Source organism: Periplaneta americana, chromosome 2, assembly GCF_040183065.1.
Source record: "Periplaneta americana isolate PAMFEO1 chromosome 2, P.americana_PAMFEO1_priV1, whole genome shotgun sequence".
Taxonomy (NCBI): domain Eukaryota; kingdom Metazoa; phylum Arthropoda; class Insecta; order Blattodea; family Blattidae; genus Periplaneta; species Periplaneta americana.
In genome coordinates this window covers 179,065,281-179,085,270 of record NC_091118.1, presented here as the reverse complement: position 1 = coordinate 179,085,270, position 19,990 = coordinate 179,065,281, and the positions used below count along the sequence as shown (strand labels likewise).

Genomic DNA, 19,990 nt, shown 5'->3' with positions numbered 1-19,990 from the left:
TAATTGTCCTGAACTTCGTACCATCCTAGCGTATGTTCTGCTTCGTGTCCGTTCTTCTACATATCCATATTTCAAATGCTTCTAGTCGTTTCTCTTCACTTCGTTGTAATGTCCATGTTTCTGCTCCATACAATGCCACATTATACACAAAGCACTTCATTAGTCCTGAATAAATGTTTTGTTAAATTCCTTTGCAGAACGAAAAGTTACATTTGTTCAGATCAAATTTCTGCATTTTTAACCCTCCGACATGCCGTGATTTTCCGGTTGTATATATATATATATATACCGTCAAACCGTCTAGAGTCGACCGCTTTTTTTCATATTTTTAACGCTACTTCACAGACAATGCGATCCATTATTTCACTTAAAATGTTATGTTATATCGCATAACTCTGGGGTTGTTTTCTGTTATTTTCATTTTATGATCTTCCACGGTCACTGAGGAAAACAAATTTTAAACGCCGGTCGACTCAACCCTGTACATGGTGTTAAGTCGACCACCATATTAAAAATACATGTAAATGAACGTTTGCTCTCATTCCGGTCGATTTCGACTTCCTTTTGGATGCTTTTATTATTATTTACTTTTCTATTTTTTATTTATTTGGGTTAGAAAAATGCGAACTTTAATACAGTTATTTTAATATGCATACATTAAATAGGTTAAGGCTCATAAATTTAATAGGAAATATTTAATTAATTAGCAGACATAAAATTACGTCAAACTACACACAACATTATCACATTATTAATGTACTAATTAATAAAATAGCCCTGAAAAATACAGAAAGTACAGTTTCCATCTCCTAATTAATATCATAAACCTGAAAATCAACACCAAATTTTACGAATTCCTTTTCGTCCATAGGAACAGAAGCACTTAGTTTTCTTTCTACCTAAACATAGTCAATAAGACTCACATCCTCCACCTCAGGATATTTGAACTGGAATCCATCACAATTTCTAACAAAACGAAGTTCAAGTCCTTCTCCTGGAACCAGTTCCTCAATGCAACCGACATAAAATTTAATTGTATTTTTAGTTGGTAACTTCACTAAAAGCCGATCCCCTGGTTTAGGGTCATCGAAAATTGTCATTATCATCTTCCTCTTCAACCCACTCATCTGACGAATCTTCAGTGGAATGTCGTCCGTCTCCATCACTATCACTGGACTCTTGGTATCCTCTCTGTTTTCTTTTCGTGGTGGTTTTCTTGGCTTCTCTTTTTCTGGTCTCCTCAGTTGAGATAGGATGAGAGATTTCTTCATTTGACTGAGATGTTCCGCCTTCAGTAGGCCTACTGATACAATACTTTTTCCTGGTTCAATTTCAATTTTCCTTTTCCATTTCTTGGCAGGCAATTATTTTTCATATCTCATGCCCTGGAGCACTTTGATGACCGCTTCTCCCACCAGTGGCGGTGTGGACTGAGATTCTGGAGACTGTCAAACCAGATTGTGGTGGTTTATTAAGGACTCTTTGTGGCTGGAATGGATAAATTCCACAGGCCTGCATGGTCGACTCTGTACTGGAATACAACTTCAACTTCTGACATCTCTCAATAATATAGAAAAATATTTTTTGTTGTAATATGTTGTTAAGCTTAAAATTCTGATTACAGAAATACAGTTATTTTGTATTGCATTACATTTAAACAAGGCTAAACTGTTAAAAGTTAGAGTACTTTTTTGTTACTATTTTTGCTATTGGCAACAATGAATTTTACATAATCAAGGACGAAAGATACGTTTGGCACTACCTTGCAAGATTGAAAGGGGAAGTGTTATCAGTCAGCTGGTAGCAAGCAGTGGCGGCTAGTAGGCAATTCTATTGGAATAAACACGTGAAATTAGAAAGTGTACACACTGGTCGAATCTAGACCAGAGATGACAAGATACTATAACGGGAGGTATAAAACTAGGTAATACAGTTTTAAACACAATTTTATTCGCTGATGATCAGGCTATCATAGAAGAAACAGAAGATGGACTACAAATGTCATCCTTCAAATTACAGAACATAATGACAGAATATAATTTGAATATATCTACTACGAAGACAAAATCAATGGCCTTTATAGGGAAAAATCCAGTTAGATGCAAAATTATTATAAATAATAAAATAATCGAACAAGTATCCAACTTCTAATATTTAGGGTCTAATGTGAATATAACCAAAACGAATATAAAAATATGAAAGTTCAGAAATTTGGGAGAATATGCGGAACCATCAGGAGACACTTACGACAGAAAACTACAAAAGAAACGCAACTGAAACTTTATAAAGTAGTAGCCACACCAGTCCTAATGTGTGGATGCGAAAATTGGACCTTAAATAGGAAAGATAAGAGGAAAATAGAGACTTCGGAAATGAAATTCCTAAGATCAGTTGCAGGGACTACTCTCCTAGACCACAGAAAGAACACTGATATCAGAACAGAGCTGAACATATTTAACATGAACAACAGAAGAGAAATTGGCATGACCACATAATTAGAATGGATGAAACGCGACTTCCCAAAATAATGCTAAATTATAAGCCCAAAGGACGTAGAGATGTTGGGCGCCCAAGAACAAGATGGACTGACGATATTCCCTGAGGACGGAACAGGTCTGAAGGCCTAAACCTGAAAGTTGATGATGATGATGATGATGATGATGATGATGATGATGATGATGATATGGAGAGGATAAGTTCCTGTTTCTTCTGGGCGCGCCTGTTCCTCCATTCGAGTTTTCGCTTTGTAATAATAATAATAATAATAATAATAATAATAATAATAATAATAATAATAATAATAATAATAATAATGAAAAAGTGTATAAGAACGCTCTTAAAAATATTCAGTTAGCATTATAGAAAAGGCCGTTTATTAATGAAAAATTGTGTGACGCACAGTGTATTCCGCGCGCCTGGTCGTGTTACCAGAAAAGACGCGCTCGCGGTAGGGTTAAAGAACAAAACTAAAATTCCTTCAATCAGAATACGCTGCCATCTTAAGTTGACCGTGCATATTCGGAATTAAATCAATGGTTTTCCCAGTACATGCTATGAAATGTTTCATAAAAATTAATTTTTGTCTCGAAAGGAAGAAAAAACGAGCGAAATTGTACAGGGACATCATTTTATTTTTACTTCAATTTTTATTGTACCTGAGTTCTGGAATGTACTTCACTCCCACCCCTTCTACTAGTAAACTTCCAACCGTTCACGACACAGAGCCGAGGGCACGTAAGCAGTACTGAGTTACTGAGTATAGTACGTTTCAGAAATATGTTCACGATTTCCAGTGACGAAAGAGCTTTCAATATTGAATCATATTTTCGTACGGGTACTGTCGTCCGTTTCCCTATGTCGCATCCCGGTTTCCCCCACCTGCTTCTGTTCGCCCCTCTGTTAAGTCTAGTAGCTGGGCTATCTTAGCTCTTTTCTGAAAACATTAATTTCTGTTAGGAATTGGACGTCTACGTAATATTATACAAGCGTTTAAAATAACTTAAAAAAAGGGCCTCCTTAAGTAATTAACTGTCACGTGAGTTCTTCCCTTTCTACGACCCTACGATATAACCACTTGGACGGACAGTAGATAGTATGTCTGAGTAATTTTAGCTTTTCGGATCGAGCAGAAGTGAAGATTGAATTTACAGTACGTAAGGTACTCTTTTATAGAGTAGGTACAGATTTTTTTCTTTATTTTAGTAGGTTATTTTACAACGCTTTATCAACAGCTCAGGTTATTTAGCGTCTGAATGAGATGAAGATGATAGTGCCGGTGAAATGAGTCCGGGGTCCAACACCGAAAGTTACCCAGCATTTGCTCATATTGGGTTGAGGGAAAACCCCGGAAAAAACCTCAATCAGGTAACTTGCTCCGACCGAGAATCGAACCCGGGCCACCTGGTTTCACGGCCAGACTTGCTAACCGTTACTCCACAGGTGTCGACGGTACAGAATTATTTCAACATGAGTTACTAGTACGAAGAACGAAACTGGTAATTGGGATTAGGTACAATAGTCTATAGCGATAATATGCACATTATAACTGAAGCCTGTATTGATATGAACGGCCACCATTTTAAAAATGTGTTTAAATATCCATATTATGATTATTTTTCAATTTAACTTCATTCTCTATAGTGTACGCTAATGTGCAGTAGACAGTATAATATACACTGCATAATGAATACGTCCGCATGGGCAGCTCAGTTCGTGAGTAAAAACACTCATTGTTACTACAGTACTGTATTTTGATTAAACAAAAACCTAGTGAAAATGATCAAACTCAAAAGCGCAATATTTCCTAGTTTACGTAAATGGATGAACTACTTTTCTTCCTTCCTATACCTAGCAAAGTGATTAGTTTGTATATTACGCCAGTATCATCGAACTCCAGTCGTGGAAAGGGTAGCAAACGGTGTTGATCCAAAGGTATAGCCAGGTTAATATTAAAAATGTTAGTAAAAATAAAATGATGCCCCTGTATTAATCGTTTTTGTTTGAAATATCTCAAATAACCTCCTGAAATTAATGACATTATTTGCGGTTCACGCTTTATTTGATATAACGTCTGTATCTTGACTAATATCCTTTGACTGAGGTTCTTTTTTTATTTTATTATTTTACGACGCTGTATCAACATCAAGGTTATTTAGCGTCTGAATGAAATGAAGGTAATAATGCCGGTGAAATGAGTCCGGGGTCCAGCATCGAAAGTTACCCAGCATTTGCTCATATTGGGTTGAGGGAAAACCCCGGAAAAAGCCTCAACCAGGTAACTTGCCCCAACCGGGAATCGAACCCGGACCACCTGGTTTCGCGGCCAGACGCGCTAACCGTTACTCCACAGGTGTGGACTCTGGTTGATATGTAGCCTACATCTATTATCAGGCAGTGCATCTCACTTGACGATTATGTGTCAGAGGAAGAACATTGTATACATCTGAAGTCTGACTAGTGTAATATGTATAGATCTCGCAAGCAGGGAATACCGACGGAAGGAATGCGAATGAAACAATGCGATAAGGAAGAGCGGGTGACAGGAAAGGTCACAAGATAGCTTGAATAATATTCAAGAGTACAGTCGGAAGAGGAATGACATCGATAGAATCAGTCCTGCGTTGTGATAGTTACATTACGACTTTAGTTTGTTCCATTGCATGTGAATACGTGTCTTGTATCGCACGGTATTATTATTTCATTCGTAAAATATGTTGCGCGTTTAATTAGCTTCGAATTTTTCTCTTGCTATGTTCGTTATTTCCACAGCGATGTCCTCATTTGTTGATCTTCTTGGAAGAGACAGCACTTCCATCGCCCCGTACCTCTCGCTCCCTCGGCATGCCTACATACACACGTCAAAACAGACAGCAACGCCACCATTGCTTTTCGGTAATCGTTCCTTGCGCGAGCTGCTTGTCGGCGATGTATGCAATGGAAAAGACCTGGCCACCCTACCCCGTTATCTCCCGGCCTAGTTGCCTCATAAGTGGTGCTTTCTTGATATCACTTTTGAGGTTCAGACCTGTCTTCGGATAGTTGACTAAAAACAACTGTAATTATACATGACTTACAAAGTTTCTTTAGTTAAAAATTACTAGTATTAATATAAAGACAAATTATAATAAAAGTTACTTTTAACATTATGTTCATATTTAAATGTCTTACAACAAATGTTCAGGACTTAAAACTATATCTGATTAAATTACAGTATACTGGAAAAAAATTACATAACGAAAGCTGTTTATGAAACAAAGCAAGGTGTGAAACACTTGCCACAGAGTTGGCCTAAACTTCCGTACGCTGACGACATATACTATAACGGAAGCGATAAACAGCACAAATTGACCCTGAGCCAAAAAAACTAGATGACAACACAAATATTCTTTCATAAGCACAACCTACAACTTGTTTACTATATAATATTACTAAAAATAGTGTACTTAGCAATGTAAGTTGTTACGACAACATGCGATGATGTCTAGTTCAGTGGTTCCCAATTACTTCAGAGTTTTGGACCCTCTTTTTATTTTTAAGGCAAGCTACGGACCCCACACCTTTAAATTTTGGTATCTGCGAAGAAGTAGTAGTTGAGTGGTAAGTAGCAATATTAACAACAATTAAATTAAACATACAGTATATATCTGAATCTAGATGTCATGGGAAAGATCACACCTCTTTTTGTTTCGAACAATTCTTTCCACGTCTGCTTCAATATTTGCTACTTTCAGTCTTATAAGCTTCAACATCGAGGGGATTTCTATGTTTGTTTTTCAGGAAACAAAGTATTGAAAAAGGTGCTTCAATGCCTTTTCATCTATTTTCTTATACTCAAAAAAAAAAATACCTTCACCCAAAACTGAGCAAGTGTACATTCTTTGAAAAATATTTTAAATGAGCCGTTACTAGTAACATCAACAAGTTCAACTTGTTCTCCTCAGACAAAGTTTTTGATTGTACCACACCACACCCGAAAGGATTTCTTAACCATGAGTTTTCAGAATCTTATGGAGGGAAGTAATGTCTGAAGCTAGTCGCTTGACATGTTGAACTTCTTGTGGAAATTCTTCATCCGTTGACTCCAGAAACGATTTCAATGTTGGGAAGATGCTGAGACTACCACCTTCAGCTCGGCTTGCCCACAGCTGCCTCAATCCTGTGTCCAACGTCAAAAATATTCATACCACTACCTAGAACACTCATATCTGTTAAGTAGGCTGTCATAGACAACCAAGAGAAGTTATTCAACTGATCACATGGAAATTTAGTATCACTCAGAAATATTCGTACTCAAAAAGTCGCTGCAAAATGTTTGCTCTGGATAATTAACGTACTTCTGTATGCGGATATCGATTTCAAATTCCTTTACAAAATTTTAAGAAGATTCTGGAATTAAATGTCGAGATTTGATAAAATGTATAATCTTAACTACCTCATCAAGGCTTCTCGATGAATACAGCAGTAGTTCCATTTCACATGGAGTACCACATTCTTCACTCGATGATTCAGTCCAATTTTTTTTTTATTAACAGGAACATGTATGGTACATAAGTGTCAGCCTTAAAAGGCTTTTACTTTAAGAGAGATGGTTAACAAGCAGGAACATTTATATTTTTAATTGAGGTGACCGATCTTGACGGTAGTTGTTATTTTATTGTCTTGTTTCCAGGGCTCTTATCAGAGGATTGAGGTGGTACAGCAAGTCCCTATGAAAGTTTCCTGTAAATTTCTGTATAATGTTGTAGAATGATTCTATTTCAATCATGTCTTGTAGTTGTTTATTGGTGGTTCTATAGTCTGCACCAGTGATAGGGATACTTTTCTCTGTATAGCATGAAGACGTCTGATAATTTGGAATTTTGCATTGATCCAGATTTCGCAGCCATAGGTCATTTGAGATCTTATAACAGAAGTGTAAAGGATTTTTCTCAAGGGAAGTCTGATGTAAGGTGACTTCAACAATGGATATAGATGAATGAATCTGGCTAATGCTTTGTTACGAGCTGCTTCAACATGGTGATGAAATCGAAGTTGTTTATCAAGTGTAATGCCGAGGTATTTTACAGATTGTTTATAGGAGATATCTTCGGAGAAGAGATTGAGGTGATCTGGTATTTTTGGCTTTCTTCTGGTAAAAATGATGGCTTGAGTTTTACTTATATTGACTTTTTTATGCCTGACATAGCACGCGCACCATCTCTAGTCAGGTCCACACATTTCTCCCATGAAGGGTAGAATCCCCCTCAAAAAAGTCATCCAAAGCCTTAAAAACGCACTCTGCTGTACACGGTAGAAGTTCACTTGAAAGCAAGAAATCTTCCATAATTTTGTATTCCCAAATGTAGCATATGAAAACTAGCACGATAGCTTTGTTTGTGATGTCAGTACTTTCATCGATCTGCAATGAAAAAAAGCTGGAAGTCTGTATCCTTGAAATGAGAGTCTGTTTTATGTCGGCAGACATACCACATATTCTCCGTTTCACTGTGCTGTTTGATAGAGGCACTTTGTTGATTTCACTAGAGGCCGACCCACCAAGTACACGTTTGCAGACAGCCATACTTGCAGGTAAAATCACTTCCTCGTCTACAATACGAGCCTTTTCTGCTTTGGAAATTATTTTTGCAACGTCTAAGAAGCCAACGTCGCATTCTCTTGAGCACTTACACCAAAACGTTTTTCTACAGTTTATCTTTCTCAAACTCCGTTGTTTTTATCTTGAAAAAATCTAGTGACTTATTTGTGTGTTGAGAATGTTTGATTTCCAAATGTCGCCTTAGATTAGCTGGTTTCATAGATTCATTAGCAAGAGTATCATAGCATAAAACACTCATGGGTTTGGCTCCTCGTTTAACTTCAATGAAACTGTTATACCCCAGAGCTAAAGAGCGCCCTGTAGCATGATTTCCTGTGGAGTATTAAATTTGAAACAGGAACAGTGTCAGCGGAATACATGGTTAAGACGCGCAATGCAATCCCAGCTTGAGAAGTAAATAGATGCTTTGCCAGCCAGCGTTATAGAGTTTGTCGCGCGTGTGGTAAATCACTGGCTACGATAAACGTATTCTTACGCCACAAATCATTGCTGGACTAATAGCATTGGTCCAGTAGAACAAAGCATGCATTTTAATTGGTTAAATTATATCACGCATTGTTCGAACTCTTTTCTTACGCGTAGTCTCATTAAAGCGACTTATCACTATATTGCATTGAATCGGATTAAACATAATAGATTTTTTATTAAGACGACATCTATAAGCACGTAAAATCAAAAGGGGTTTTAAGCCCATCTCACCTGGCGTGGTCGGTACCCCGGGCGGGAAACCGATAACGAAACATAAAAAGTGTTGGTGAGGAGATTCTGCAGTTAGTTGAGATTTACGGAGAGCGTTAATCGGGTCTTCTTGGTAAGAAGCAGACGGTAGCGTCATGGCGTCAGCTGCAGCCCACGAAATATCTTGTAAGTAACTTATATGTACAGGGACATCATTTTATTTTTACTAACATTTTTAATATTAACCTGGCTATACCTTTGGATTAATGGTTCATAGCCGGAAACACCGTTTGCTAATCCCTTCCACGATTGAAGTTCGATGATACTAGCGTAAAATATAAACAAATCACTTTACTAAGTATAGGAGGGAAGAAAAGTAGTTCATCCATTTACGTAAACTAGGAGATATCGTAATTCTGAGTTTGATCATTTTCATTAGGTTTTTGTTTAATCAAAATACAGTGCTGTATTAACAATAAGTGTTTTTACTCACGAACTGAGTTATCCATGCAAACGTATTCATTATGCAGTGTATATTATACAGTCTACAGCACATTAGCGTACAGTATAGAGAATGAAGTTAAATTGAAAAATAATCATAATATGGATATTTAAACACATTTTTGAAAATGGTGGCCGTTCATTTACTGTAGATACAGGCTTCAGTTCTTTTGTGCATATTATCGCACTATAGACTATTGCATCTAATTCCAATTACCAGTTTCGTCATTCGTACTAGTAACTCATGTTGTAATAATTCTATACCTATTATATAAAAGAGTACCTTATGTTCTGTAAACTCAGTCTTCACTTCTGTCCGACCCGCACAGATAACATTACTCAGACATGCTATCTACTTTCCGTCCAAAGTGGTTATGTAGCAGGATCGTAGAAGGGGGGGGGGAGAAATCACGTGACAGTTAATTACTTTTATTTAAGTTATTTTAAACAGTTGCGGGTGAGGGAAATCGGGATGCGACGTAGACAAACGGACGACAGTACCTGTGCGAAAATATGGTTCAATATTGAAAACTTTTTCGCCACTGGAAAATGCGAACATATTTCTGGAACGTACTATAGGCCTACTCACTAACTCAATACTGTTTGTGCGACTTTGACTGTATACGCTTGGTTCTGTGAGGAGAACAGTTGGAAGTTTACTAGTGGAGGGGGTGGGAGTGAAGTACATTAAAAAACTCAGGTACAATAAAAATTGGAGTAAAAATAAAATGATGTCCCTGTACCTTCTGTAAATACATAATAAATCAAGTAGAGTTTTCATTTGTAATCAATTCAGACTAAGTTCAGTGACCATGTAGTTATCCTATAGTATCCTGAGAGCTCCAGCTCTTCCAGTAAAATCGTTTCCATTATTGAGTAAAATGGTGGTGTCAGAAATCCTGATTAGTATGAGCAGAAGTCCAACGCAGTAGCCATCCGGTTAGCAATTAATGCGACCTAAGTGACGGTCGCACAACAAAACCATACTTCAGATAAGCATTGCTATACTTACGTATTTTAAAATTTTTTCTGTACTTTAAATGTAATAATTGTAATAGAAGTCGATGTACTGACGCTAGAACAAGCACTGCACTCTGAGTCAACAATAACAGACGCCAACTCAGAATCTTCTGTTTCCTGCTGTCTTTATAAAGAACCAGTCTTTAAACAAGCTTTCATTTTAACGTGAAATTAAAAACAACTACCTGTATAATGAATGCAAACAGGCTGCAAAAGTAACGAGTAACAAACTAACAATATTATATTAATTATATTAAGACAACCGTCAGAAGCGTTTAAACTTCGATAGTGCTTATTAAAAATGGATATTAACTCTGCAGAATTGGCGTGAACGTTGACATACTTAAATATTCACGAACAGAGGTCAGGAGAATTCAGAACAGGAAAAATAATTTCTAAAATTAGTTACATATTAGATCGAAAGGTGGCTTGCTTGGCTATAATGCACCAGAGTCCGTGGATATCCAGAGTACCGCAATCGTTTGAGCCAGCAAATGCCGACAAATCCGCCATTGTTAGTCCAGCTCGCGCTATGCAGTATACAGTTGCATAGGGAAAGAATGTAATTTAAATGCGAAAAAATGCAGTGCTGCTGTGTTCAGAACTGTTCACAGAGAACTGAAAAAAGCGCACATTTGTTTTCTCTGTGACAAGGTGAAAGAAATAAGGAAAAAGGAAAGAAGTGACTATAAATATAAAAAGGAACGATCCGCTACCTAAGCGAGCATACATTGTGAGATTAATGAATCACTGTATTTTTATATTCATTTTTTCCAAATTTGGGCCCCAAAATATTTTTATAAAACTAATCTAGAATTTAAGTTATTTCAGCAATGATATTTCTACATAAAACAAATGAAAATCACGTACCAATTAGGATCAGTGTCAAATGTTTACCATCTTCTCCCTTTCAAATCAAGCATTTCTGAATTTAATCCTATTTGCTATTTGCAAGAATGACATAATACATTTGTGAAAGTTCTGAATTCATTCTTGAGACAAGATTGTATTGTTTCGCTCGATTGGAAAATACAAAGACCGTAGAAACTAGAAACCCTATTAAGGTTAGACTGATGTGAAATTTCAATTTTCTAAACTATTCTAGGTAGATCAATAAAATTTTGTACTTTTAATTTGTAATTTTAAATTGTGTAAATTTAGGTTTTAAAAAATTGCAGCCTTTGAAGTAGGTCTAACACCTGTTGGATTCTATGAAGAAATATTTCGAGAAGTCGAGAAGCTACACTGGCTCAATCGCAAATCTAATATAATGCATAATGTATCAAATATAGCGTAATTTCCAAAATGGTCGCAGAATTCAGAGTGAAGGTCGTGGACGGAGAATTTAAATTAACAGTCAGAGCCCGCAGCCTTTTAAAAATGTGACCCTAAACAGCTGATAGACCGGTCGTATGTCATGAAAATTGGCAGAAGGCATCTTTAAATCATAAATGAATTTTTAAAGATAAACACTTAGGGTGCTATTCATAGACATTTCGCAGCACGCGCTACGACCGTGCTAAGCTAGCCCCGGCTATCCACTGGTTACTAGTACAGAATTCAAATCATATCCTATCGCTAACACTGGTTTATGAATACGAAAAACGCTGATCATCCACCGGAAGCCCGCGCTAAAAATGTCTATGAATACGGCCCGAAGAAAGGATTTTTGTTTACCAAAAATGACAAAATCTCACATCAGTGTATCCTTGGGGACATTATACTGAAATTATTAACTTCCATATTTTTAAAGCTAAACTCACAAAATGTTTATCACTAGTATATCTGGTTGATAATAACACATGTACAAAATTTCGTCTCTCTCTTTGATAAGCTGTTTGCATTTTATTAATAATTTAATTATATAGTGTATTGCTTAATGCAAAAAGTCCCTTGCGTCACAATTTACATTATTTTTCATTGATATTCACTTATAAGTTTCTTTATATACATTGGAACAAACATTACTATTGGAATTTTCTGTACAGCGAATGGGTAAATTACTAGGAATTTTTATGACTATTATTTTTTTTTTCATAATAAAAAATTCTAATGAATTTAAATACTATTATAGTCACAATCATGCCATGGTATGAAAGAAAAAATTCACAACCTCGAGCGGGAATCGAACCTGCGACTTTCTGTTCTCCGGTCAGGCGTTCTATCACTGAGCTTTCGAGTTCGTCTCACGCCAAAGGCGCCTGATAGAGCGCCTGACCGGAGAACAGGAAGTCGCAGGTTCGATTCCCGCACGAGGTTGTGAAATTTTTCTTTCATACCATGGCATGATTGTGACTATAATAGTATTTAAATTCATTAATATGTCACATCAACGGACGTGTATACATCACCAAACATTGTAAGATGGAGATTATATTTGTAAAAAATTCTAGTAATTTACTTGTTAATTTTACAGTAAAACCTTATAGTAAGCCTTGATTCCATGTATGTAAGGATCCATATAAGTGAAAATCACTTAAGAATAATGTCAATTGTAGTGCAAGCGACTTTTTATATAAAGCGGTTCAATATTTTAATATAATAAGTAATAAAATGCAAACCACGTATCATAGGCGGATGCAATTTTGTACACTTGTCACTAATAAGCAGATATACCAGTGATCAAAATTTGGTGAATCTAGCTTCGTAAGTATGGTAGTTATTGATTTCACTGTTGTGAACTCTTAAAACTAATGAACTTCGAGAAATTTCAGTACAGTGTCCCCTTATATGCGGAAGCCGGAGAGTTTGCACGAGGAATGCAGTTGGAAATGTTTAGATTTATTGTTATTTTATTTTCAACATTGTTGTTTTCATTGTTGCTTGTAATTTATTAAGTTCATGCTGTTGTAATACCTATAACTGTGACGTTTATGAAGGAGTATATTGAACACTTAAATGTATATTTATGCTGTAATAATTATTAAATAAAGTTTTTATACATTAGTATGTTGACTGACAATAATGTTCTAAAATATAACAAGATCCTTTAGAAGTTTTTGCCCTTAAAAATTAAAAATGTCTGAGTTTTATTTTAAATATTTCTATCCCTAGCGTGTTGAAAAGGAATAACAATGGCGGCCGACTCGGTGATTGCGCTACTCTGGTATATCCACGGACTCTGTAATGCACTGATAATGCATACTTCTAGCTGCAGTTCGTTTCAATTTTTACCGACAGATGGGTAACATCAGGGCATTCTTTCGCCTGTACTATCGAAGAGCTTATAAAATCCTGGTCGGTTATAAATTATGAGATGTAAATAATGCCACAGACCTCCTGAATTTGTTCCACGGACCTAGACCACCATTTGGGAAACCCTGTCTAGTCAATTATCACGACGTGCTAATCAGATGCTTAAACATAAAAAACCTTCGGACGAGATCCGCAGCACAACTATAAAAAAGGGAACTGGTAGGGACTGTCGATTAACAGTGGTACCGTGCAACTACTAACACTGTTTCACTTCCAATACACTGTAAGTATACTCCACAAATCACACAAGACACAATATTCAGTGTAATTTTCATTGGAACAACTATACAAAAAATAACATATCTACGTATTAGCACAGTGTAGTGCAGCGTTTCTCAAACTATGGTCCGCGGACTACTTGTGGTCCTCGAGTTCTGACCTTGTGATCCTTCAAAAAAAAAATCAAAAGAATTGCGCATCAAACTATAACTGAAAATCTCAGAATTTGGAAATGACATATGGCAATCGCCTTTCGCTTTTTCTCCCAGTACTAATATTTTGATTGAGAAGCTCTTATCATCCAGTCTGCTGTCCAAAAGTCTGAAAGTTAGAATTTATAAAACAGTTATATTACCGGTTGTTCTGTATGGTTGTGAAACTTGGACTGTCACTCTGAGAGAGGAACATAGGTTAAGGGTGTTTGAGAATAAGGTGCTTAGGAAAATATTTGGGGCTAAGCGGGATGAAGTTACAGGAGAATGGAGAAAGTTACATAATACAGAACTGCACGCATTGTATTCTTCACCTGACATAATTAGGAACATTAAATCCAGACGTTTGAGATGGGCAGGGCATGTAGCACGTATGGGCGAATCCAGAAATGCATATAGAGTGTTAGTTGGGAGACCGGAGGGAAAAAGACCTTTAGGGAGGCCGAGACGTAGATGGGAGGATAATATTAAAATGGATTTGAGGAAGGTGGGTATGATGATAGAGACTGGATTAATCTTGCACAGGATAGGGACCGATGGTGGGCTTATGTGAGGGCGGCAATGAACCTTCGGGTTCCTTAAAAGCCATTTGTAAGTAAGTAAGTAAGTAAGTAAGTACTAATATTTTATGAAATTTCTTACCCTATTCGTCTACCCACTTCCCACTCTACTTTCAGCAACAAAAGAGGGATTTAAAGCACCATGAACATGGCGTTTCCCTGCATATCTGGCGCTGAGCCTCTAACCCAGCCAGGGACCACCCGAATTCATAACAGATGTCCGACGTACCGAAACTTTTCATGTATTTATGACTTAACAGTTTTGTTAACACCCTGTCTGCACATTGAAGTGGGCACATAAAGTACGTCGTACACCAGTAATAGAACGTGCCAAATTGCATCTTTACTTGTTGAAAATCGGGCACGTTTCTGCATTAATTTTTTTACTTGCTTTTCCAGATGACGATATAATAAATCTGAGACTCCGCCTGTTTGAAAATCCGACAGGTTTACTTTTTACACTTGTGTGTTTCGTCTCTAAGTGACGTTTCAATTTCGCGGGTTTCATACAATCGTTTTAGGCCTATATTACACTATCAAATTTCTGTGTCACAGAATATGATAACATTTTTGATCAAATATATGTGATCAAATGTCTGATTTAGGGTATATTACACTATATCAAAGCTTTTATCACATCTTTCATCACAGTTTTAACAATCAATCCACGACAGTTCTATGCATGTTGCAACTGTAAGTGCAGTACCGTAAACTGGGGTTACTTTGAACACAGAGGAAACTTTGACCATTTTTTTTTTTCAGAAAATCATATTTAGGTTTCTACATGCTGCATTTGTTACAGATGGAGGTAAATTATCATAAAATCATTCTCATATCAAATTTACCTCCATCTATAACAAGTGCAGCATGTAGAAACCTAAATATGATTTTCTGAAAAAATGGTCAAAGTTTCCTCTGTGTTCAAAGTAACCCCACTTTACGGTAATGGTTATTGCATTAATACTGGAGAAGAAATAAAAGAAAAAACATATTTGGGTTAGAGATTGGGCAGGGAGAAGAGATACAAAAGAAATCCATCAAACTCTATTGAGAGAACTTCAGTGTGAAGATGTAAAATCCTATACTCCGTATTTAAGAATGGATGACGTAACATTTCATGTGACTCATAATGTGATGTTAAAAGTCATGTGGTTTCACAGACCATATATGATATGATGATATGATACATATGATATGATATAATCTATGATTTATTGTCATTAAGCACAGCATCCCAAGTGGCTGATGGCCCTTCACATTTGTCACACAGACCATATGTACTTAATGTCCGCCATTTTCTTTCTTCTTTAGTCAAAGATTTTATCAAAGGTATGATGATGACCATAACTTTTATCACAGAACTATGTCACAACTAGATGTGATCAAAGATGCTATATTACACTGTAAAAGATTTTATCATGTATATTTTATCAAACTTCTGTGATACAGAAATTTGATAGTGTAATATAGGCCTTAAAGCACTTTGTAATAGACAACGCACCGAGGTTTTGGTTCACTCTCATTGCCACACCAAGTAAATCTAAGTTCCAAATAACTCTTTTCATATTTCTGTGGCTTGGTTCTAAAAGGGTCAATGTCAATTTTTTGCACTTTTGAGTTATATACACTTTCGAGCTTATCTCGGTCTGTTCTTCCATATAGTAAAAGGGCCAATGTCTGCTGCAGTTAATGTGGAAGGTACAGAGCATTCACAAGCCAATGTCATAGGTTCACTGTACAATATAAGCAAATTTCAAACCCTTTATCTCAAAACTAACATTTTTGACATTGGCCCTTTTAGAACAAAGCCACAGATTTATGAAAGTATTTTTTCTTTGAATAGCTACCATTATGTCTAGATATTTCTTTAATAGCACTATAATTAATATATTTCTTCACACACAGCTTCTGAACTACTAGCACTGCCTAAATGAAGCGTATCATCAGGTTCCTTTCTTTTCAAAGATCTGGATCGAAGCCAGTTTTCCATTATTTATAATGGGCACTATTTAACAGAGACATGGACAACTAATAGCGTGTACCACATACGAAGGATTTCAAACAACTAACTGCTAACAGGCAAGCGATGAATTAAACATGCACAGAATTTGTTATAAGTTACTTGTGATTGGTTACAAAAAATATAATTAGAAAAGTATTATAATTCATTAATTCTATTTTAAAATCTAAGTATATTGGTATTAAAATATGCTACAAAAGTGATAAATTTGCTTTCGAAGGAAACTAGAGTAAGGTGGTCCGCGGAACTGGTCTGACTTAAAAAAGTGGTCTCCACTTCAAAAAAGTTTGAGAAACGCTGGTCTAGTACATACAGTCACGAAGCTTGAGTTGTGATGGTATTATTTCGCATTGTCTTTAATGAGGCGGTATTAGCGAACCTAGTGGTGAGCAACTATCTATGATGCATATTTACTACGTATTGAGCTTCGTGACTGTATATAGTAGACTGTGGTATTACGTTGATGCGTAAGTTCATAGCATTTTTGTTGGTCATCACAACATTGCGTTGTTAGGAGGTTGTTTAAGTATAGTTTGTCCTTTGTCATTTGTTATTTGAAATGTTATGCTCACATATACGTCTTAAATGTTTAGTATTTGAATAAAGTTTATGCTATTTGTGAGCAACAGAAGATAGAGTGTCAAGTTGAAAAAACCGAACACTTCCGAGATATTCTATTTGAGTTTAATAGAGAAGCAAAGGCAGCGGAGGCGGCTCGAAACATTTGTGCCGTGTATGGGGAGAATGCCATTGGAGAAAGCATTACAAGAAAATGGTTCTGGCGTTTCAATAGCCCATACAAAAGTTAGTGTCCACAGAATATGATGTGGGGGTAAAGAAAGCGTCGTGTACCACGAATTGCTTCCCAGGATTGTAACCATAACTGCTGACATTTATTACTAACAACTCAGACGCCTTGCGGCTGCAATTGAAGAAAAACGACAGGGAAGGCTGCATTAAATGCTGGTGCGACATGATAATGCACGCCCGCACTCAGCTTACATGAACCAAAACAGCTATCCAGGAGTTTGATAGAGAAATGATTCCACACGCTCCATATTCTCTCGATCTTGCACCCTCAGGTTTCACCTTTTCCGTTCTCTATCCAACGATCTTCAAGGAACTCCTTTGATAATGAAGATGCTTTACAAACTTGGCTTGGCAACTTCTTTAACTCCAAGCCAGCAGATTTCTTCAGATGCGGAATCGAAAAACTACCCTAGTGTTGACAGAGAGTCATAGAAAAAGTAGAATAGCGGCTCGCAAAGTGGGGGTCGCGAAGTGATTCACAAAATAATACAAACAAGTTATATTAACATACATTTACAGTATTTTGTACTTAGAAACCTAAACATAAACAACGTAGAACATAAGAATAAAAAAATGTTTCAGAAGTTATAAATTAAAAATAATTAATATAATAAATTGTCTGTTTTCAGAAAACAGCTCCCAATTTATGGACTCCATATACACAAAATGATATCATTTTCAAATTCAAGGAAATTTCTCGCTTTTGTTTTGATGATGATCGTAGACAAGAAATTTACTTTATATAAATACACCTCCATTACATACATCGCCGATTAGCTACATGTGAAGGCTTGTCCACAATAAACCGGGAACGGAAACTACAACGAGAACGAGAACGGAAATATTGTTAAAATAAATGTATTTAAATGTAAGCATTCACAATTAACCATTGTGAAACTAGAGGATTAACTATTGTGATAGTTCACAATAAACCGGAAACGGAAACGACAACGAGAACGGAAGTATTGTTAAAATAAATGTATTTAAATGTAAGCATTCACAATTAACTATCGTGAAACCAGAGGATAAACTATAGTGAATTCTCACATTTAAATATATTTATTTTAACATTATTTCCGCTCTCGTCTCCGTTTCCGGTTTTTTATGAACTATCCTTTACACTTTTATAGATTAATATATCTCTTGCTCTATTACTTTTTACGAACCAAAATAATTCCGCCACACCTTAACTTGAAGATTTTGAAACCAATGAATCCTGTAACTTGAAGATTTCGAATTCAAAAAAATGAATGTATCTTTGGAAACGAATGGAACAATATAAACAGAATGAAGTAGGAGGTTTCATATTACGTATCATTTTATAGAGGTACCGTCAAGGGAAGCGACACGGGAAGGGGAGAAAAATTGTGGTGGCGAATAGTGATGAAATTAAATTGGTGACAAAATATGGTGGTGACAAAATGTTGCAGTGGAAGAATGTAGGCCCTAATATGTGACGAAATCACTGGGTGACGAAAAATCGGTGACGAAAATTCCGGATCCCCAACAGGATACCTTTCTACAAACGATTTCTTCCTGTTATAATGACTCTTCATACTAGAACAGGCTTGCAGAGCTGGGCGCAAATTGTGGAGTTGCGTCACTCATCCCTTCCTTCCAACCCCGCGTAATTGACTTGGTAGCGGAGGGAACTTGTATTCAGTGTCTGTGTTGTGTAATTGCGTACGGGTCATTGTGACGTCATTCAACGCCTGTGGACTGTGGACGGAGAACAAACGCTTTCCCCATGCTTTCCACCCCTCTCGCGCCAGTTCTGTATCCCTGTACTAAATATAAGATATGTTGCAACAGTTTGTTAACAAATCATTCACAATTGTATGTCAGGTGATTAAGTAATGTATAACTATACAAATAAATCAATTATGATAACAAAGCTCTATTTTCACAATCAACTATTCTTTCCTTCTTTCGCGTCCATATTTCATACTACACATTAACGGCCAAATTTAATAAATCAGCTATTCAAAGGACACGTTATCAGTATCACCATAAAGAACTCACAAACATTCTCGTGTGCAAATATAATAAAATTATTAATAATTATTATTAATGCGTTTAGTTAGCAACTGACGGTAGAGGATAGTGGACGTGCTCATTATTTGTAAAGTTTACTGTAGGCCTATGTGAATATTATTGCACAACTCGAGAGTAAGTAGAGCAGGAATGTCAAGGTCAGAGCACGTGAAAGACTACGTGCTCCGAAGCGCTCACGGGTTCCAATTAGGTCGCAATTAGGTCGTTACAACAATTTCTAAACAGCAATATCTTAAAGACAATATATTTTGCCTATTTTCATTCCATTATGTCCTACGGAATGATATTTTGGGGAAATTCTGCAAATAGTAAAAATATATTCTTATTACAAAAAAGAGCCATTAGAATAATAGTTGGAGCAAAGGCTAGAGAATCATGTAGATTATTTAAAAAAAAATTAGAGATTCTAACCTTAACAAATCAATACATATACTCTACAATAAATTTCCTCTTATGTAATAAAGACAATTTTCCAACTAACTCAGCCATACATAGTACAAATACCCGCAGAAGGAATGATTTTCATACGCCATCATCAAATTTATCATGCTTTCAAAGGGGAGTA

The 19,990-nt window shown here is 36.3% G+C and overlaps 1 protein-coding gene across 2 annotated transcripts in view; it reads left to right on the top strand.

The window, feature by feature from the left end:
• The first annotated feature begins 6,000 nt into the window (after positions 1-6,000).
• LOC138694882 (juvenile hormone acid O-methyltransferase-like) overlaps positions 6,001-19,990 on the top strand; it is a 46,436-nt gene continuing 32,446 nt past the window's right edge. The window contains exon 1 of one of the 2 annotated variants that reach the window (XM_069819044.1): positions 6,001-6,096. The gene's annotated coding sequence lies outside the window, so the exon portion shown is untranslated. Of the gene's footprint in view, positions 6,097-13,674; positions 13,773-19,990 lie in introns of those variants that run through there. The other variant, XM_069819043.1, reaches the window with a different exon arrangement.